Source organism: Trachypithecus francoisi, unplaced genomic scaffold (assembly GCF_009764315.1).
Source record: "Trachypithecus francoisi isolate TF-2019V2 unplaced genomic scaffold, Tfra_2.0 Lachesis_group11, whole genome shotgun sequence".
In the NCBI taxonomy this organism is placed as follows: Eukaryota; Metazoa; Chordata; class Mammalia; order Primates; family Cercopithecidae; genus Trachypithecus; species Trachypithecus francoisi.
In genome coordinates this window covers 41,022,457-41,045,177 of record NW_022681456.1, presented here as the reverse complement: position 1 = coordinate 41,045,177, position 22,721 = coordinate 41,022,457, and the positions used below count along the sequence as shown (strand labels likewise).

General features: G+C 39.2%; 2 long non-coding RNA genes across 2 annotated transcripts; one reads left to right on the top strand and one right to left on the bottom strand.

Annotated features, from left to right (window-relative positions):
* Positions 1-10,656: 10,656 nt before the first annotated feature.
* On the bottom strand, positions 10,657-18,728 carry LOC117090991. The gene is made up of 4 exons (XR_004440195.1): positions 18,675-18,728; positions 13,107-13,196; positions 11,563-11,737; positions 10,657-11,021 (listed from the first exon to the last, which is right to left on the bottom strand). It is a non-coding gene; the product is annotated as an uncharacterized LOC117090991 (long non-coding RNA).
* LOC117090990 lies at positions 12,090-21,460 on the top strand. Its single transcript, XR_004440194.1, has 3 exons — positions 12,090-12,411; positions 15,933-16,500; positions 19,497-21,460. It is a non-coding gene; the product is annotated as an uncharacterized LOC117090990 (long non-coding RNA).
* The last annotated feature ends 1,261 nt before the right edge of the window (positions 21,461-22,721 follow it).

Below are 22,721 nucleotides of genomic sequence, written 5' to 3'. Positions count from 1 at the left end.
CAGGGGCTCATATGGCCAAAATCAAGTTGCCAGTAGGGCTGGGCTGTGTACTGGAGTCTCTGGAGAAGAATGTTCTTCCAACATCATTCAGGTTGTTGGCCAAATCCAGTTTCTTGTGATTCTAGGACTGAAGTTCCCACTGCCTTGCTGGTTGTCAGCCAAGAACCAGGTTTTGCTCCTAGAGACTGCCAACATCCTTTCTCACTCATTACCTGTTATCCTCTCTAGCACTGGTGAATGAATCCCTCTCATACATTGGGTCTCTCTGACTTTTCCTTCTGCTGTACCACTCTGACTCCAGCAAGACAATGTTCTCTACTTTTAAGGGCTCATATCATTATGTTGCACCCACCAAGTTATCCAGAATAATCTCCCTATCTTTGTATTTTGGTTTTTGTTTTTGTTTTTATTTGAAACAGTCTCACTCTGTCACTGGAGTACAGTGGTGCAATCTCAACTTAGTGCAACCTCTGCCTCCCAGGTTCAAGCAATTCTCCTGCCTCAGCCTCCCAAATAGCTCCAAGTACAGGCATCTGCCACCACGCCCAGCTAATTTATGTATTTTTAGTAGAGACAGGGTTTTACCATGTTGCCCAGGCCAGTCTGAAACTCCTGATCTCAAGTGATCCACCCACCTCAGCCTCCCAAAGTATTGGGATTACAGGTGTGAGCCACCACAACCGTCCTAATCTCCCTGTCTTAAGGTTTGTAATCACATCTGCAAAGCCCTTTCTGCCATACAATGTAACATATTCACAGGGTCCAGGGATCAGGGCATGGACATCCTTTGGGACTGTGCTACCTACCACACTCACCCTTTCACTGATAAGTCCACCAAGCTGGCCTTCCGTAAGCAGAAGTCAGTCCTCTAAGGGAAATCAAGGTGCCACTCCTAAAAGAAGAGTGCATGGGTGCTGAGAAAATGACAGCAATAGCTCTCTTTTACTTTACTTTCCAGTTAGAACTGACATCCACAGCCAATGTCTGAAATAAGTAGATCCTTAACTTACAGGTGTCTGAGCAGCTAGGCTCAAGACCAAACAATTAAAAAGTATGAAAAGATGAAAGACAGTAAGTGATAGGTTTGCTCTTCCTAAGTCACTCTGAACAGTGAGTTGGGAAATTCCTTTCTTCATTAAATCATTAACCAACTCCACATCAACACCATGATGTAAGGCACTTTGTTATGGGCTACGAAGTTCCAAAAAATCCCATGCTCTGTATTTGAAGAGTTCATAATACAGGTCAGTGGTGTGCAAACTTTTGAGTACATAAAAATTATCTGGGAATTTGCTAAAAATGAAGATTCCTAGGCCCACTGCTATGGTTTGAGTGTGGCGTCCTCTTCTAAATATCATCAAGGTAATGATATTAGAAAGTAGGGCTTCTGGGATGTGATTAGGTCATGAGGACTCCTCCCTCATGCACAGGTTAAGGCCCTATCTAACGGGGTTGCGAGAGTGAGTTTGCTATTTACAGCTCTTTTTCCATGTGGGAACACAGTGTTCCTTCTCTCTGGAGGATACAGCATCAAAATGCCATCTTGGAAGCAGAGATCAGCCTTCCCCAGACAACCATACCTGCTGGGGCCCTTGATCTGCGACTTCCCAGACTCCAGAACTGTGAGAAATAAATTTCTGTTCCTTATAAATTACACAGTCTCAAGTGGTCTGTTATAGCAGCACATAACATACTAAGACATCCGCTGCCAGAGACATTGTTTCAGAAGGTGTGGGGAAAGGCCCCACAAATCAACATTTAATATAATAGGTGCTCGGTGAACAGTTTTGATGAATGAATGATTATAATTTTTTTTTTACAGATGGAGCCTGGCTCTGTTGCCCAAGGTGGAGTGCAGTGGTATGATCATAGCTCACGGCAGCCTCAAACTCCTGGACTCAAATTATTCTCCCATTTCAGCCTCTTGAGTATCTGGGACTAGAGGTGCATGTCAGCACACCCTGACTTTTTTTAAAAAAATGTTTAGTAGAGACAGGGTCTCCCTTTGTTGCCTAGGCTGGTCTCAACCTCCTGGCTCCAAAACTGTTGAGATTACAGGCATGAACCACCATGCCTGACATGAATTTAATTAATGCATCCATTGATTCTAATGCAGAAAGTCCATGAAGCACCTTGTGGAGCAAAGTTGACCATCTGGGCAAAAACTCAGGCAGTTAGTAGAGATCAACTGAAAAGGGTGCTTTAGCTTTGTCATTCAAATCGTTCAGGCAAAAAAAAAATCAACACCCCTTATTTATGAAGTTGACTCCTGCTTCCTTTTAAAGAAACTGAATTTAGTCTAAAATAAAGTAAGAAAAAAATCTGGAAGCAGAGAGGAAATAAGAGACGTATCCAGGAATTTTAAGCAGAATGAGGTCATAGGAAACTGTTGTTTTCCTGCATCTTTTTATTTTTTTTTTAAGCAGGAAAATTCCACCCAAGAAACAGATCAGTTGATCTTGCACCTGTGCTCCTGTGTCTGGCACTTATCTGGGTCAAGTTGGGAGAGCAGACCCCGGTCCTGGACATAGGCAACCAACCTTGTCACTGGGACACACAGCACGTACAGCCATTCTTATCGCCAGACGTCCTCACCCAGCATCCGTCAGGGAGCAGGTTCCATGCCATTTAGGCAGCATACCAGATGGACGAAATCACACAGGGCTGTCTGAACAAACTGCCTTCCCCTTCACACATCCATCTCCCAGGCCCAGATCCTTGAGGTACCTCCCTTGATGTTCTTGTAAATGTATTGAATATCATTTACTTTCAGAAGGGTTAAGAGAGCAGGCTTTGAATTCAGATGGCCTGGACTCTACTCTTATTGGAACGTTTCTAGGCATGTGGCTTAGGATAAATTACATAACCTCTCTGTGCCTCAGTTTACTCATCTGTAAATGGAAGATGCTAGCAATACCTACTTCATAGGGTTCCTGGGAGGATTACATGAGATAATGCATGTAAAGCACAGTGCCTGGTCCTCTTAAGTGCTACAGAATAGGTAAATGGTGGTGAGATATCATCTCTCAGGGTTCTAGCCTCTTCTCTTGCACCACTTTAGGATAAGCCTCGACTTCAGAGTTCCACCGGCCAGTTGCTATATAGCTAGAAATCCTGGTCTGGTGATGATTCTGTCCCACCACTGCCCACTGAAAAACACTGCGTACAGTGTTTTCCACCATGCACTCCCACAGGTGAGTACACCTAGGCTATGAGTGGCCCTCAGCCTGCCTCATCATGGGCCTTTGTTATAATAAATATGTATTAATTGTGTCTTTTTTTTTAATAGAGGAAAGTCCTGATGTTAGTTGTCTCGAAGTCAGACACCCAAAGAGAAGCACAGGTTTTCAGATTAGTTCATCGCTTGATTCTTACCCCTGAAGTCATATCTTTGGGTCTCTGGTTCTCACGTAAATTTCAGTGATTCTTTTTCTATATGGCCATGTCATTCCTATCCTGTGTAATATGGGGAAACTGAGGTATGAATGGCATCATTCAAAAAGCACCTGCAATTTTTCTTTGCCAAGCACTTACAGCTTTTTCTCATTTGCTTTCAAAAAGCCATTGAAAAATTGTTGCATCTATTTTGCAGATGAGGAAATGAATATTCAAATGCATTAGGTATCTCGTCCAAGTTCTTACAGCCAGAAAGTGGAGAAAAGAATTTGAATTACAGATCTTCTACTTCTTGGCTTATGCTCTTTTCGTGACACTGGGGAATTAATGTCTGAACAAGCATGCCTTCGTGTTTCAACTATTTATCAAATACCTGTTTTCTACTAAGATCTTGCACTCACTCAGTGGGATCCCCTAAAGCCTGCTGATTATTTGTCCTTTGGTGTTTATCACTCTCTGTGGGACCTTACTCTCCTATGGTAAAGTTTTATTGTTATTAAAAAGTATTATTTGACAATAAATGTAGAAATCCTACAGCTCATACTCAACGTGTCTAATGTCAGCACACAATGTCTAACAATCATTTATGAATTCTTTATTTCAAACATGAGCAATAACCTAATTAAGAAGGTATTTTTAATAAACTGACTTTTTTGACATAGCCATATTTCAAGTGGCTCCACTGTTTCACTGTTTTCTTTCTCTTTTCTTTTTTCTTTTTTTTTTTTTTTGAGACAGGGTCTTACTCTGTTGCCCAGGCTGGAGTGTAGTGGCACCATCACAGCTCACTACAGCCTCGACCTCCCTGGGCTCAAGCGATTCTCCCGTCTCAGCCTCCCAAGTAGCTTGGACTACAGGTGTGTACCACCATGCCAGGCTAATTTTTCGTGTTTTGTAGAGACGAGATTTTGCCAGGTTGCCCGGGCTGGTCTCGAATTCCTGGGTGTTCCCCCGACGTTACCCTCCCAAATTGCTGGGATTATAGGCGTGAGCCTCAAGTGTCTACTCTTTAGGGTTGAAATTTATATTGACTGTCAACTAGCTTCTCTAGTTAGTATATGGGATCTGCTAACTAATTTCTATTACCATCCAATTTGTCAACATTTGTTGAAATATAACTGTCCTCACTTTTCTTGTGTCAACATTGAATAAATTTTCAGACTAAATTTGGTTTATTACTTAATGTCTTATTCTTTAGTAGAGTTAATAATATTTCTTAACACTTTGCCTTCCACAAATGAATGACGTGTTTGTGATGGCTATCTCTTTTTTCCCTTAGCCTGTCACAGATATTACGGATAAAAATTAGCATGGCTGGGCAAAAATAACGAAAGAAATACACTTGCCTGGGAAAACTGGGGAAATGAATATAATTCAAAATAGCATGTATTTATTGAACACTATTGGAATATATGTCCTGTTGGAAGTGTAAAAGTGACATATGCTCTCTTCCTGGGTCTCAGACTTTTAGGATCTAGTTGAGAGAACTGGACTTACACACAAAATACAATTCAACAACATTATGAGCTAGAAAATCCATGAGCTAAAGTCTTTGGCAAAGACATTAGGTAATATGATGAGTCAGGAAAAGGAGAAATTACTGTGGGCTGGAATGGTCTGGGAACATGAGATGGGGGAATTGGCTTGTTACTGGGGAAAGGATGAGGTTCAAAGAGATGAAAAAAAGGAGAGAAGGAAGAAAAGAAATGAGGAAAAACAGGTTGCCAGAAAGAACAAGGAAGAAGAGAGGCAGGTGAGCAGTGGATTTTGCCCCAGGGAAGGTAATATAACTAGAGGCGGCAGTTTCTAACAGGCCATGATGAATAAGATACACTTTAGCCCTCATTGGTATGTGCAGAAATTCAAATTTGGAAATTCAAGCTTTCATGACAGTAAAAACATGTTTGGAAAAAAAAATAGCCGGTAAACATTTACATCAGCTCTTTTTCCTAAAGAGAAACCTATTCCATGCTGTGAAATATTTGTCACAATTCTGGTTTCAAAATACTTGCTCTACTTTCCAAGCCACAAGAGGAAACATTTTCTCTGCCAACACTCTCTGACCTTAACCAGTTTCTCCACTACGTCTACTCTTAAACTCTCTTTAGAGCTGTGTATCTCGTCTTTATGTAAACCTCCTAGATGATATACTTTATGTAAACCTCCTAGATGATATACTTACAGAGATATTCAGGCAACTCAGCATCTACTTTTTCATGAATTTTACCAGGAAAGACATTTCTAGCAGGAGAGCATGAAGAGAAATGGACTTTTCCCCAGTCTCTGCTGGATTCTGATTGTGGTCACTCTATAAAAAGTGTGTAAAGATCATGAACAGATTATTTTGTTTCCTTGGGGTCCCTAAAAATTTCGAGGTATCTGTATTAGCACAGGAAGATTTAAATTGATTTCTCAACACATTCAGGTTTCTAATGAGCTTTATTAAGATAAATTTCCTCCAGCATTCAGAAATTCATATATTACAGAATACAAAATAAAGCAGAAAATTAGTGTATCTGGCTAAAAATGAGAGCAGGGTTCTGTCTCATTTTGGAAAGTCACTGAGAGAGTAATAATACCATTAATCATAAAATGTTATCATTAGTTAATTATTAGATGTGTTTTTGTATGCCAGTCACATAATATACACCCTTATATGTACCACCTACATTTCTAGATGTGAATGTGAGGGAATTATAGTAGTATCTACCTCATATGATTGCTGGATGATTTAAATGAGCTATTATCTCAAAAACTTGGTACAGAGAGCAGAAACTTTTAGTTATTAAGATTCTTACTATTCCAATGTTTGAATAAAACAGTGATCTGCTAAGAAACCCCAATAATATTTTGATACATCAGAACCTTCTGGCATTAGATGTTTCTAATCTAATATCTTCATATTAATTTTTTTATGTTTTGATTATCTACTTTCAGTAGTAAATGTGTTTCTAAACACTGGATGCATTTTTAACTAAATGTGTTTTGTACCACATTTTGACAACTTTTGTTTTAACTATGATTCAGCTTATAACAAAACAAAACAATGCATCTTCTCTCCACTGTTAATAAGGTTAATGAAAAGTTGACTTATGAAAAAAATCCTAATTTATGCACGTTCTCATTGTTTTCCTTGCTAAGGACATTAGTACTTGATGATTCTGTAACAAAGAATTATCATGGGATGAAACTTTGATACAAATATCTTCAGTCAATACAATGTGCTTGATTTTACCTAGATGAGATTTTTATTTTCTTCTTTCTTTTTTGAGACAGGGTTTTGCTACGTTACCCAGGCTAGCATCAAACCCCTGGCTCCTGGCCTCAAGTGATCCTCTCACCTTGGCCTCCCAAAGTGCTGGATATTACAGGTGTGAGTCACTGAATCCAGCCTCACTTAGATGGCTTTCTTGGTGAATTATTTTATCTGGTTCTAAAACTTTTTGACAATACTCTCAAATATTTATGGATTTTATAGCATAATTTATAGATTACATAAATCATTATGAATTTCATAAATGACTTTGTGGTATTGCCACAGATCATCACCATTATATAGGATGTATAACATAACCATGGTTTAATATATTTTCATAAACTATAGACCAAACAAAGGCTGGTCAGGACCAGGGCACGCATGTATTTTATATGTGTGGTGCCTTTTGGAATATGCCAGGCCTTCCGTGAAAAAATCAGTAAGTGCTTATCTCATAGGACCAACGGCCCGACATTCCTGAAGTCACTACCACGCTTTGCAGTTATCTCCATGTGGAAATAGATAGCCACTGTTGAATTCTGGTGAGAATGACACGTCTGAAATCTCTCAGCTTCACAACCCCTATTACAGCCCTCAGAGAATCTTCTCACATAGTGCCAAACAACAACTTTAGGAAGTGATGTTCCTAGAATGAATCAGTTTCTAAAATTAAAAATGAAAACAATGACAAGGAGATGGGAGAGTCAGGAAGGAAAGGCTGAAGCTACTAAAAGACAAAAGACAGTATAACCTCTTATGAGGATGGTCCAGACACTCAGGGAAATGCAGGAAGAAATAAAAGATAGGAATTTGAACCACACTGTGATGGCTAACTTTATTTGTCGACCCAACCGATCTATGGGACACCCAGATAGCTTGTAAAGCACTATTTCTGGGTGCATCTGTGAGGGTGGTTTTGGAAGAGATCAATACTTGAGTCAGTAGACTGGGTAAAGCAGATGGTCCTCACCAATGTGGGTGCACATTGTTTAATCTGTTGAGTGCCTGGATAGAACAAAAAAGTCAGAAGGGTGAATTCTTTTTCTTTTCTTAAGCTGGGACATCCATCCTTTCCTGCCGTCAGACATGAGAGATTTGGATTCTTGGGCCTTTGGTCTCTAGGATTGACACCAGTGGCCACCTCTGGTTTCAGGTCTTTAGCCCCAGATTGTTAAGTTGCACCATCAGCTTCCTTGATTCTCGGGCCTGAAGACTCAGGCTAAAATACACCACCAGCTTCCCTAGTTCTCCAGCGTAGGGACAGCAAATCATGAAACCTTCTGCCTTCATAATCATATAAGTCAATTCCCATAAAAAATATGTGCTTATATATCTATAGCTTTCCTTTTGGTTCTGTTTCTCCAAAGAACCTTAATGTACACACTATACGACCTAACCCATAATAATGATAACCTTATGCAGGTTAGAATAAGATGATGGTATTCTCAGTATCTGGGGAGTATGAGCTAGAGTGATGAACCACCCCAGTGAGCCTAGGACTGAGGATATTTCTGAAATGTGGAATATTTGGTGTCAACACCAGGAAATAATATAACCATATGGAAAACAAGTAGAACTACCATATGATTCAGCAACCCAACCACTGGAAATTTACCTAAAGGAAAAGAAACCAATAATAAAAGAGAATCTGTACTCCCATGTTTATTGCAGCACTATTCTCAATAGCCAAGATACAGACTCAACCTAGGTGATTAGATGAATGGACAAAGAAAATGTGGCATATGTACACCATGAAATACTTACCAGCTATAAAAAAGAATTAGCCAAAGCAGTGGTGTGTGCCTGTCATCCCAGCTCCATGGGAGGCTGAGGTGGGAGGATCTCTTGAGGTTGGAAGTTTGAGACCAGCCTGGGCAACATAAGACTCAGTCTCTAAAAAAACATTAAAAATAGGCCTTCCTTAAAAAAAGAATAAAATCCTGTGATTCACGGCAACATAGATGGGACTGGAGGACATTAATATTAGTGAAATTAGCCAGGAACAGCAAGTTAAACCCCACATATTCTCATTCATATGCGGAAGCTAGAAAAAGTTGATTTCATCGAAGTAAAAAGTAGAACAGAGGATATCGGAGACTAGAAAAGGCAGGGAGAAGGAAGGGAGAGGGAAAGATTTGTTAACAGATACATAAACAAGACTACAATTAGATGGAGGAAATTAATTCCAGCATCCTGTAGCACTATAGGATGACTATAGTTAATAGTGATACATTAATTAGTCTCAAATAGCTAGAAGGAGGATAGTGAATGTTCCCAACACACGAAAAAAATGATGATGTATGAGATGATGTACATTTTTAGTATTCGAAAATTATCGGTTTTAATAGGTTTGATTTTCCTCTCTATAATCTGTGTTTTCTTCCTTTATTCCCTCAGTTAACAAATAAATTAAAAAGATAATAAATGTAAAAATAAAATAAAAACCGAATTAGTGTTGCATGCAAACCTGGATGAACTGGTCACCCTACGTCTGCCCATCTAGATGGCTGGTCAAACTTTCCCAGGCTCCACGCCAAGTTCTTCCACTGCTCACTGGAACTTCCCTAGTCAGGTTGGGCAAATACTAATTTGCAGCAACGCTGAATTTATCACTGACGTTTCTTCAGTTCCCCTCTTTGGCATCTGCTTCTTCTTTTCTGTAATGCTGTTTGTTGAAATGCCCAACATTCTTTTTCTTCCCTAGAGCTATTCAGGGTGACCTTTCTTTTCACATTTTCCCATGCCACTTCCATTATGTCAAAATAAAACAGTCCTATGTGAACACTGCTCATGACCTTGGTTCCCGCCATGTGAAGATAGAATAGGCTGCTCTTTCTTCTCCTCCTTTTTTTTTTTAGAGGCAGGATCTGTCTCTGTCACCCAGACTGGAGTGTAGTGGCACGCTCATAGCTTGCTGCAGCCTCGAACTCCTGGACCCAAGCGATCCTCTCGCCTCAGCCTCCTGAGTAGCTGGGACTACAGATGCGCACCACCATGCCTTCCTAATCTTTTATATATATATATACATATACACACACACACACACACACATATATAGAGAGAGAGAGAGAGAGTGAGAGATGGGGTCTTGCTGTGTCACCCAGGCTGAAGATCAGCTGCTCTTTCTAATGTGTGGTTAGATAAGAAGATCTATCTCCCAGGGGATAAAATACTACCTGGAATAAAGGTATCTTTAAAATAATCACAGAGAAGAAAACATTTTTATAGTATGACAGAGGCAGAGAAAACAGAGAACATTTGTTAAGGCAGGACTTTCACCACTCCCAGTACAATCATCTGTCTGTTAACTGCATACCTTACACGGGTTGGCACTGCTGGGGGCACAAAGTAGATGCCAAACTTCACAATGGTTAGATTCATGTTTAAAGAGCCATTGGATCAAACCTTTGTGAAAGTTTCCAGCTTTTTTCTGTTCCAAATATGTGTCCATTATAAAAGAATCTCAAGAGCACAATTGCCAAGATAGTCTATGTCCGTGAGTATTTCAATGTCTCTCACGAAATCTGTTCCCATCATTACTCAAGATATTATATGAACAGTATTCCACACAAACTAGTCACTCAATAATGATTGATTGGCCAATGGAGGGTCATTATCTAATGCACTACAATCTTTTATGCAAGGGGCCCACAGGAATCAGTATGATCCCACAGGAATCCTTTTCTTTTCCTTTGAGAAAGAAACAGATAGTGGCTTGTATTAGATTTCCTGTGTGTGTTGTGAGGGGGAAAGATATGAAAAGAAACTTGATCAGAGCATAAATGTGGGCCCATGGGATAGGAAAGAATGAAGGAATAAAGGAGGAAAACATGGATTATAGACAGGAAAATCAAACCTATTAAAACTGATATTTTTCAAACACTAGAAATGTACATTCATTTGAACAAAAAGATTCTGTAAAGCAAGATTTATCTGTTCTTCCCAGCACTAGCATGCCCAAACTACCTTAGGAAATGAATAGCAGAGTCAAACTTAAAAGCACCTGAAATTTAAAACAAAAACCAATTTACATTTTATTTAAGAAAAGCAAACAGATGGGACTGCTAATAATGTCAAAGTCTAGTTTACAAAGAGAAAAACAAATCTGGAACCTGAAGTCAAACGAGTTCAAAATAAAAAGCAAACCAATACACAGAAACCAACATAGACAGTTCCCACCATCTCCCTCAGCCTGTGAAATTCTAGAACTTCTCTTTTCTTCTCCCCTTCTTCTTCTCTCACCTGGAAGACGAGCAGAGTGAACACCTCAGGGGCTGTCAGTTCCCCAGATGGCACCACATTCATAAACCACAAACTCCAGGAGAATGTAGGAAGCTTAGTCAAGTTCTCTTTGGATCTTCCATATGGGCTTCAAGACAAAAGAAAAAAACAAAGTTTGCTTGAGACTATCTCCATATCTATTAGTTTGAACCATGCAAAATTATAGTTTTTATAGGTAAAATGAGTGCATATTGGCAATTTCAAATGATTGACCCTAATACATTATGCTTTTTGGTATAGAAATATTCAGATCTTAAATATACACAGTTAAATACAAAATCAGGTATATTCCTGTTTCTATAATTAAAGCAAAGAGAGTTTCCTTTGGTCACTACTCCTTCTGACAAGAGGTGTGAACCAAATTCAGAGGCCGGAAAGGTCCAGGTCTGGGTCATTTCTCCATGCCTCACTTGTCCTGCTGTCTTGGTCAGTCCTTGTGCTAAGCTGTCTCATGAAACATCTGCTATGGCTTTACTTTCTCCTGACAGGGTGGCTTTCCATCCTTGGCACTTCATTGGCATCATTGGTATGCCTTATGCACTGGTTCTTGTTTCCAAATGGGCATTATTATTGTTATGATTCCTGCTGCTCTCCCACATTTCCCATCTTTCTCCTGATCTCTCTCTCACCTGTACATGTCTTACATTTTCTCCTGTGCTTCCTTCTTCCCATAATCATTGCCCAAGTGTGCCTTCTTTCTTCTCCTTGGCACATTTCGTTTGCCCACTCTCACATATGCAGAGATGGCTCTTGGTTTTCCTTCTGAAATCTCCTAGTTTGGAGGTAAACTTGTTAGCAAGGCCACTGAGAAGAGAACAAAAGGGAACCAAAAGGGAAACCAAGTCACTATCTCTCTCATTTCCTGGTTTCTAGAAATAAGACCCAAAGAACTCACAGTCTCAGCACTTTCAGCTCACGCCAAGCTAGGGTGATCAAACTGAGCTTCTGAGTGCTGATCAAAACCTGTAAAACCAAGTAGACCATCTACAAATCTTCACTGTTAATACCATAGAGAATGAAAAGGTCACTAATGGGTAAGACTATATGTATGATAATTAAATTTATGTATCAACCTGGCTAGGTTAAAGGATGACCAGGTACCTGGTAAAACATTATTCTGGGTGTGTCTATAAGAGTGTTTTGAGAAGAGATAAGCATTTGAATTGGTGAACTTAGTAAAGTAGATGGCTCTCACCAATAAGGGCAGTCATCAGCCAATCTGCTGAAGGCCTGAATAAAACAAAAAGGTAGAGGAAAGGAAAATTTGCTTCTTCTCTTCTTGGTCTAGCATATCATCTTCTCCTGCCCTTGGATATTAGTGCTCCTGGTTAGTGGGCCTTCAGACTTAAACCAGGATTTACCCCCTTGGCTTCCCTGGTTCTCAGTTCTTTGGACTTGGACTGAATTACACTGCCAGCTTTCCTGGTTCTCCAGCTTGCAGATGGCAGATCATGGGACTTCTTGGCCTCCATAATTGTGTGAGCCAATTTCCATTTAATTTACATATCCAGTAATGCATTGCTTAACAATGGAGATATGTTTCTGAGAAATGCATTGTTGAGTGATTTCATCATTCTGCAAACATCATAGAGTGTTATTACACAAACCTAGACAGCATAAACTACTACACACCTAGGCTACATAGTGTAGTCTGTAACATAATGATAAGTATGTATGTATCTAACCATATCTAAATGTAGAAAAGGTACAGTAAAAATATGGTATAATCTTATGGGATCACCATCATATATGCAATCCTTGGTAGACTGAAATGTCATTGTGTAGTGCATAGTTGTATATGCACACACACACACACACACACATCTTATTGGTTCTTTTTGTCAGAAGAGCCCTAAAACAATATGTTATACATTTATATTGACTCTGTTTCAAAATTTATGGTTTTGGTGAAACATACGTGGAGATGGGGTATAGGCATCTGAACTGGGATAGTGTCCTGCTAATGAATGGGTGGGAGGCATCATTTGGGACACACCCAGGACATCAGCTTATAGGTGTCAAGAGCTCAACAAGAGCACTTTATGGCAAAACCCCCCACAAGATCTCTCAGAAGTTGTGAAAAATGTTTCTGCTAAAAGTTTCTTTATGACAGATGACGTTTATGGATAAAATAGGGATTAGCAGGATTCTTTAAATACTTTCAAACACTGACCTTCATTTCTACCAGGCAGTGGGGCCCCAAGTGCAGGGCTGTGGGAAGTGCTAGTCTGAGAGATATTAGGCTGCACTGTCTGTAGAGAATCTGAAAAAATAATAGAGTCAGTTGAAATGTAGTTTGGTATCATTATTGCCATGCATCATAATTCTAAATCATACTAGTGGTCAAATACTCTTCCCTGAAAAAAAACCTTTTCTTGGTTTGCATTCTAAATAATTGTTGTGGTCACCACTGAGCTTTCAAATATATAAATACTTTAAAGTTTGCACATTTTTATTATCTCTTCCTTAACAAACATTGACTCTGATATGAAAATTATTATGGGAAACATCCAGGTATACAGTCCCTGACTCTTAAGGACTCCGGTAAATACTTAGGGTAGTTCATGGCCCTAGTCTCTGGGGTACCACATGTTTCTTCTTCAAATCACAGATTCAAAATCAAGAATGATAACACAGTGATTGTATAGACAAAATAACTGAACCAAAATTGCTTGCTTCTGTCATTCTGTTGAAGCACTTAGAGTTTTTACTAGTGCTTAAAATTCTGAACAGTAAAACAGAGTGTGAATGTCATATTGGAATATTTTTGGCTTTTTAGACACAAATTTTAAGTATGTGAAATATTTTTACAAGACTAAGTAACATCATTGAAATTACAGCTTTCTTCTTTTTAAAACTGGTATTTGTTTTAAAACTGAAGAGTAAATCAAGAAAAACATAATTGCTACTGATTATTACAAGGTTATTACTGAAAAAGAAATGTATGGACTAGAGGAGGAAGGGGTTAACAAACGATCTGGCCTGGGTGTTGAAAATACCAATAAGCCACTGCTTCCAGGGAATGCCTAAGACAGAGCTGGCTCAGCGTGTTGGGTCACAGCATGTAAGGAAACTGCTGGGCTACATGCCACCATCCTCAGTTGTCCAGATAAATAACCCCATAGCCCATGGGGAAATAATAATCTTTAATTATGATATAGCTGACAGCATTCAAAGCACTACACTAAGTCCTTTATGTGAATTAACTTTCATCAAATTTATTTTTCACAAATAACCCAAATATGTATACCATTATTATCCTACTTTACAGAAGGAGAAACTGAGCTCCTAAAGTTTAAATATCTAACCCAAGTTAAGACTGCTAGTCACCCTAGGCTATTAACTCAGGCAGCCTAACTCAGGTATGATAGCATTATGCTGCTGTCTCCAGCTTTGACTATGCCTGAATTATAGCATCATACATCTAACTAAAAAGCTAAAGGAATTAAAATGAGTCATAGGACTCAATTTAATAAAAGGAGAGAAAATATTGGGGTTAAGTGATAATGCAGAGTTTTAAATATTTTTGTGAAAGGGCCAGAGATTATTACCAGTGTGACAAAAAAATTAAAAGGTTGGGGGAAGAAGAAATAAAAAAGAGGGACGTCTGAGAAACAGAAATATCAGAGGAAGGAAATAAAGGAGGGTGAGACTAAATTCTCTTTTAGCATCCAGATTCCACAGATTCCACAAATCACATTTCTTTTTTTACCAACTAAGGAAAAATAACACTTGACCTAACATTTCATTGCAGTTGGCTAAAGGGTGCTAGAAAAACTGTATTTCAGTAGTTTGCTCTAACTTCTTCAGGAATAGAGAAAACTGACAAAAAGATCAGAGAAGAGAAGAAAGGAAACTATCAGAAAAATACAGAATTGGAGTAGGATATGACATATTTGGGTTTAAGGTAAAATTTTATATTGTAATCTTAAGTATCTTGCTACTTCATTTTGGTCCCTGGAACAGCAGCATCAGAATCTGCTGAGGGCTTGTTAAAACGGCAGAATCTCAGGTCCCACCGCAGACTCACTGAATCAGAATCTATATACTGACAAGAGGCCCTGGGATTCATACGCACAGTAGAGCTGGAGAAGTTCCATTGTAGCCTGTGATTGTTTTCTGTAACTTAGTATTTCTGAGTTTTCCCAAGGAAGAAGACCCAGGCCTCAGCTTCTGACAAACTTGTGTTTCTCCTTTACTTACTAGCTGCATGACTCCTGAGCAAGGAAATCAATCTTTATGTGCCTCAGTTTCCTCATCTATAAAATGGGGACTATAATAATCATCTCCCAGACTTGTTTTGAGGATGCTCAATAAATGCTCCTTTCATCCCTCTATTTACAAACTTGCCGCAGACAATTCTGTGAGCAGCCTTTGTGCTATTATCTATTTTCTAAACTTAGTAATTGAGTGTTATCTGGAGACTAAACTCTGAAATAAATAAGCTGATTATTTATTTTCTCAAAACAACAGAATACGATTTAGCAAATTACCTCTTAAGATATTATTTTGCACTTCTATATTCTCCTACCCTGAGTTGATGTGTGAGCAATATGTCACTTCCATAAAGCGAGGTATATATACATTACGGACAGGTAAGTAAAAAACATATTATTTATTCTAGGTTTTTGTCCAAGAGTTTTAAATTTCAACGGTTGTGCATGTGTTGGTAACGTAAAACAAATTCCGTACAGTAGTATTCAGTACAGTATTTAAGCCCCTGTACTTTAACATCTTCCTTGTACCAGTGAAGTTACATGAAAACCAAATTTGTGTGATATATTGTAGATGAAAGTAAATTAGTCTTTATGTTCCCCACAAATTGAAATGCATTTCAAAAACTCTGTATTGTGTACGTGTGTGTGTGTGAGAGAGAGAGAGACAGAGAGAGATACGCTTTGGTTGCCTCCATAAGCTGGCTGCTATGATTAATAAGACCAAGTTTTCCAAAGAAAATGAGATCATAACAAAAGCCCTCTTTATGCCTATCTTTTATCAGGGGCAAAAAGGAAAGAGACAAAACAGCATGAGATGATGAGACCAAGTGATGAAAATTCATTCACAATGATTACTTTCAAGAGTAATTTCTCTTGGGTAATTCAGCAGCCTGTTACTATGGCTCTCTGGAGTGATAGCTAATGTAAATGAAGCCACTAAAAGTGGATTATCCTGACAAGAATATACTCAACCAATAATGCAACAGAAATCCATTCAAAGCATTCGGGAAAAATTCAAAAGAATAAATATTCTTTTTTTTTTTTTTTAAGTTAATGACCTATGATCCATTTCTTCCCTAACAAGCAGCAAGCACTTAAAAATATCCAGCCAGGATGAAATGGAAATGCACCTGACTTGTTAATATTTTTGTTTGGTTCCAGCGACTCAGATTCTAAGCCAAATTCTTTGAGTGATCTTGGCAAACGTCTCGAATTACTTTTGCCAACTTTTCTTTATCTTGGAAAAAAAAATGTTTCATGAATGGGTGTCAAGGGACCCCAAATTGATTAATTTTTAAAAACCTTTCTTGCAGATACGTATGACACCCTAAAAAATTTATTAGAAACAAAGTAAGTACTGTGTAGTGTGAAAAATTCTTAAAGGACATCCTCCTTTACAAACTTACAGCCTTTGGAATACCCACATGAAGTAGCTGTTGTTTTTGCTTTCTATATACCTACATGTTGGCTATTATAAAAAGACTGGTTTTTGGCCAGGTGTGGTGTCTCATGCCTGTAACCTCAGAACATTGGGAGGTCAAGGGGGCAGATCATCTGAGATCAGGAGTTTGAAACCAGCCTTGTCAACATGGTGAAACCTAGTCTTTACTAAAAATAACAAAAGTTAGCCAGGCGTGGTGACAGGCGCCTGTAGTCCCAGCTACTCGGGAAGCTAAGGCAGGAGAGTCACTTGAAGTCAGGAGTCGGAGGTTGCAGTGAGCTGAGATCATGCTACTGCACTCCAGCCTTGCGACAGAGCAAGACTCCATCTCAAAAAAAAAAAAAAAAAAAGGCTGTTTTTTCAACAGCTATTCCCACCCCTCTGCATGGAAATATTCACCCAATCAATTGTTTTCCTAGTTTGGGTAAAGGCCCTCTGGGCAGGACTGGAGTGGGACACACAGAGGAGCAGCTGCAAACTATGTTTAGAAGCATGTCTGGGAAATGTCATGCAAGAAAAGACATATTTAAAGGTAGGCTTTGCATGAACGGAAAAGGAGGGTGATTCTATGTAGAGCAGAGCCTCTTATTTGGAGTGAGAGAAGCAGAAGTGGGGAAACGAGAGGAATTATGCTTTTCATTAGCCAAATTTGCAGGTAGGAGGATTGGCTAAGGAAAGGGAAGTCATCTTGGCTGAGGCTCATGAAACCAGGTGTAAAGAAAGTGGACTAGATCAATTTCATCCATTACAGGAAGAGGAGCCGTGAGAGATAATCCAGAAATCATTGGGATTTGATGGTAGAAGGTATTTGGGGACTATTCCATTTGAAATGAGAAGGTACCTGACATTCTTTGAATTCCTTTCCAGCAAAGGATTAAACTTACCCATGAGTTGACTCAGAAAAACATAAAAAGTATTGTTGCTCTGCTCAAAGTTTTATCTAACTCATTCTCACTTCTTATTCCATGATGAAATGACATAAAAGAGGTGTTTTTTGTTTGTTTGTTTGTTTGTTTTCTGGACCCAAGGCAAGGCAGCTACCTGGTCAGAGCTGTTTTATTTGTCTATGCTGTGGGGAGAGAATGGTTAACTGGCTATGGAAGGCAGCCATTAAGATACTCCCATGTGAGTGAACTTTCCAGGGTTCCCAGCTTCTGCATCCTTCCCCGTCCCTCATTTCCATTGTTGGTGATGACAAGGTCTCTCCCATCAGCCTCATGGAGTTCTCTCTCATTTATTAAAATTTGCTTTCAGGAAAAATTTTGAAAATGTGCCAATAGTGCCTGATTGGCCCTTTATCCTAAAGGCTTAAACTGGAGGAAGAAAGCTAAACTGAGAAATTTTGCAAATCATTGAGCCAAAAATGTATTAATAACAAGACCTATCATTTATTGACTAGTATGTGGCAGGCAGTGCCCTTTTATTTAGGCAGGGAGGGTTGGTTGGGGGGAGTGGGGTTCACACCTCTTAAAGAGGTGCTATCTCCTCCTATATAAATCACGTAAGTCAAGAGAGTAAGAAGTTGTCTTCGGTTGATTGTATTCAGGGGATTAGAGTATACAGTAGAAGATCCCAAGAGATCTTCAGATCATTTTAGGGTAAGAAATGCCAATACTGCCGGGCACGGGGGCTCGTGTCTGTAATCTCAGCACTTTGGGAGGCCGAGGAGGGTGGATCATGAGGTCAGGAGATCGAGACCATCCTGGCTAACATGGTGAAACCCCATCTCTACTAAAAACACAAAAAATTAGCCTGGCGTGGTGGCGGGCGCCTGTAGTCCGAGCTACTCGGGAGGCTGAGGCAGGGGAATGGCGTGAACCGGGAGGCAGAGCTTGCAGTGAGCCGAGATCGCGACACTGCACTCCAGCCTGGGAGACAGAGCGAGACTCCATCAAAAACAAAAAAAACAAACAAAAAAAAACCAATACCGGGAGAAATAGGGCCAAATCACAAACATAAGCTAAACAAATGTTGGCAGTGTAGCCTGGTGGTTAAGAGAGCAGACTCTTAACTAGAACCCTGCATTCCATGTCCTCACTCCAGACCCTCACTGTGGGATTCTAATGTAACCTCTGTTGCTTACCAGTGGCAGTCTTAAGGCATTCCTTAAGTTGGTTGTGTCTCAATTTGTTCGTCTGTAGAAGGGATACGATGACAGTAGTGTCTACTTTATAGGATTACTGTGAGCATTAAATGAGTTAATACTGTATTTGTAAAGTGCTTAAAATGCTGCTCCAAAAGAGTTTGTTAAACACTTAAGAACTGATTTACTTGCATGTAGACTGACAGTTCTCAATAACTGGAAATGACCAAGCATAGGCCCTGGAATATAAGCAGGTCTCCATGAAGGCAAAAATGTTCATTTCTTTTGTTCAGTCCTGTGCCCAGATCAATACCTAGTGATCACGCTCAAGAGATATTGTTGAATGAATCAATGAACCTACCAAGGTAGTTACATAAAAGAGTTCTGCATGAGTAGAAATCTGGGCAAAGTGACCTCCGAGGAAATTTCCACTTTTAGATTCTGTGATTTCCTTAAGGAACTGAAAATTGGTGTGATACAATATAAAAAATGTGCCTATATGATTTGAGAAAAACTTATTTTCTTTCCCTCTTTTTTCCTTCCTTTCTTCCTTCATTCCTTCCTTCCTTCCTTCCCTCCTTCCTTTCTTCTTGTTTCTTTCTCTCTCTTTCTTTTTCTTTTCATTCTTTCTTTTCATTTCTGCCTTTCTTTCTGTCTTTCTTTCTCTTTCTTTTTTTTTCCTTTCTTTTTTCCTTTTAAGCAGAACATGTCTGTTAGATGAATGCCTTTTTCTAGTTAAAAGGTTAAACAGGAAAGTGAAGCACAATTATCAAGGGTCTCCGGTCATCCCCACGTGTTCCTAATCATCGTCTTCTTTTACAGTTTCATATCTCCAGGCCTTTCATTGGGTCAGGTTGGCATTTCACTGCCCTTTGTGTGTGTGACAAGTGAACATAGGGAAAGAAAAGAAACTCAAGTGAAGAAAACCAGAATCTGTGCAGCAGATCCGGGGTATTTCAGCTGCTTCCCACCTACCTGCCTCATCAAGCCCCAGGACCATCTCCTTGCTCATCTTACACCCCGTGTGTAGGACAGGCCCACTATTCGTTTATCAGAACAAAGTCTCTCCCACTATTCTGGTTCACCCTCCACTTAGCCAGATATACAAGAATATCTGCACAGATGACCTGCCTCACCTGGGAGCTCAGAGGAGCTCAGATTCCATTACTATCACACCAATGACAGATCTCCCAGCAACAATGACAGAAAAGACTAACTGCCCCCAAAATCTCCCTTCCAAAACACAGTTCTCCTCATTCTCCCAAGAAACCGGAATGCGACTGCTCACTTCTCTAAGGACCTGAAAACAATTGGCCATGTCAGTTATTTAAATCAACTTTAAAAATTTCAACCCTCAAAATATTAAACCATTTTGGTTGGAATGATAAAATAACTAACTTGCTGACAGTTGCTTGCACTATTTGCAGAAATGGAAAAAAATACATCTAATCAGGTCAAATCACTCTGCCTTTGGGATTCTAAATTTACTCATATTCTCAAACAAATATATTCAGTCATAGTCGGGAAAATAGGATTATTCCTTTAGCTCAATAAGCAACCAGAAGTTCTTTCTTCAAATCTTGACATTGAATCAATTAGAAATTGATTTTTTGGAAAACTGTTTCCTATGAAGCTATCTCTGCCTGCAGGATTTTTCTTTTACAATCCAGACTATAGAAGGAAATTCACAACCTGGACTTTCACCTCCATTGGTCAGAGTTGCACTGACCAATTCCCACCTCTGCCTTACACCCAACAGAAGTTTTTGCCTCTGTTTTCTCTTCACATACCCCAACAGTTACAAATGGTTGTTATTGTTAGGCATCTTTTATTTTGTGACCCCTGATTATATGGTCCACTAAATTTTGACCTAATCACAAAAGATTGGTAAAATTTTTAACATATTAATAATATTTTGTTTATGTGTCAATATCTTAGCATGTATCAATTAAGACAGAGGTCTTAACATTCTCTTTTTGAAAAAGAATATTAAGATTCAGAGATATTAAGAGATTCTCCCAGGATTACAGTTAGGTAACAGAGCTGGATTTTAGTCCAGGTCCGTCTACAACTCTAACATATGTATACCCTTTGTATAACATGGCACGAATTCAGCATAAAGGGATCTTCAGTCATCTAAGTCAGGGGTCAGCAAACTTTTTCTAAAAAGGACCAAAAAGAATATTTCAGGCTTTGTGGACCCTATGGTCTGTATCACAACTGTTCAAATCACCAGGTAGTGTAAAAGGAGCTATAAACAAAATATAAACTAACCAATGCAACTGTTTTATGGGATTTTTTTAACTCTTTCTTTACAAAAGCAGCTAGCAGGTCAGATCTCACTTATGGGCCATAGTTCTCTGACCTCTGACCTGATAAAATCTTAAATTTGTGGACAACATTTAGACTGTGACCTGCTGAGTAAGAACGAGAAGCTCCGTCAACTGAAGATCAAGGCTGGAGCTATGAAAGCAAAGAGCTGCCTGGTGTTAATGATAAGTGGAATAGTTAAAGTTAGAAGATTCCAGTTATAAGAAGCTCAAAGAACAATGACCATAGACTCCTGAATAAGAATGTCTGGACTTCTGGCTTGGGCACTCTGGTTGTATGGTCCTGGCCACGTTACCTAATCTCCCCAGGCCTCCTTTTCTTATCATTAAATGAAGATAATAAAAGTATTTTCCTCAGAGATCTGTAAGAATAAAATGAGCTAACACATGTGAAGCACATAGAATAGGGCCAAGCCTATATTAAGTTATCAATAAATGCCAGATACATATTAGTTCTTTATGTTTTTATTCATTATCATAGAATGGTTATCTACAGATTGGCATTGTAAGGATGCAGTTAAAATTTTATATATATGAAGGGAAATTATTCCTGTTACTATTGATCTGCATCACATTACCCCAAATTTGATGGCTTAACATAACAACATTCATTTTGCAAACAAATTTAAAATTTGAGGAGAGCTTGTCTGGGAAGACTTGCCTCTGCTCTATGTGGTATCAGCAGGGGAGGCTTGATGGACTGGCACATGCACTTCCAGAATGGCCCACTTGCATACCTGCCAAGTTGGTGCTGGCTTTTGGCTGGGAGCTCAGCTGGGGCTGAGTGCTAGGGTCCCTGGGAGGTTCCTTGTGGCCTGAGCTTCCTCACAGCAAGGCAGCTGCGGTGCAACAGTGAGCATTTCAAGAGAGAGCTAGGATGACACTGTATTACTGTGTAAGACCTAGCCTGGGAATTAGTGTAGCATCACTTTCATCCCATTCTATTTTTTAGAAGTGAGTTATTAAGGTCACCTCATATTCAAGGGGGTAGGAATTAGACTTCATCTATAATAAGAAAAGTGTTTTTAAAAATTATAGACATGTTTTAAAATTCTGAAGTCCACTTACTGGTTACAAATTATTTATATATACATGCAAAATACACTCCTACACTCTCTCCTTAGAAGGCTCAGTAGCAGGTACAGATGAAGTCCTTCAAGTGAGATTTCTTATGTATTTATCCTCTCAATCTGAAGACTTGTAAACTAAGAGACAAGTTATTTGCAACCTACATACCCAATATTCAATGGTAAAATATACATAGGACAGCCACTATAGACACTCTTGTTTTAAATAGAGGAAAATCAGAGCACATGACAGTCATTGGCTCATAGTAACTCTGATATCCAGACAGCAAACACTACAGGTCTTTTTGTAGGTCTCAGTCCTGCTGCCTGGATTCCCTACTGCTTCTTGGGTCTTCCCTCCAGGTTCTTGGTTCTTGGACCTCTTTTCATTTAATACTATTTCTGTTCCTTCTAGCTCAAGCTGTCAAAATATGTTTGTACAATTCTGTTTAAAATTCCGGGACTTCCTGTGATTCTTATTAGAGAATACTCCATTAGACAAAAATCTCTTTGACGTAAGCCATTCTCTACCTGAGATCCCTGTAAGGCAGTGATGGGACTATATAACCTTAAGATTACCAGAAGATTTATTGTTTAACTGAGAGAATCTGCCTAGCATATGCTTAGATCCTTAGAGGAACTCTGTTTCA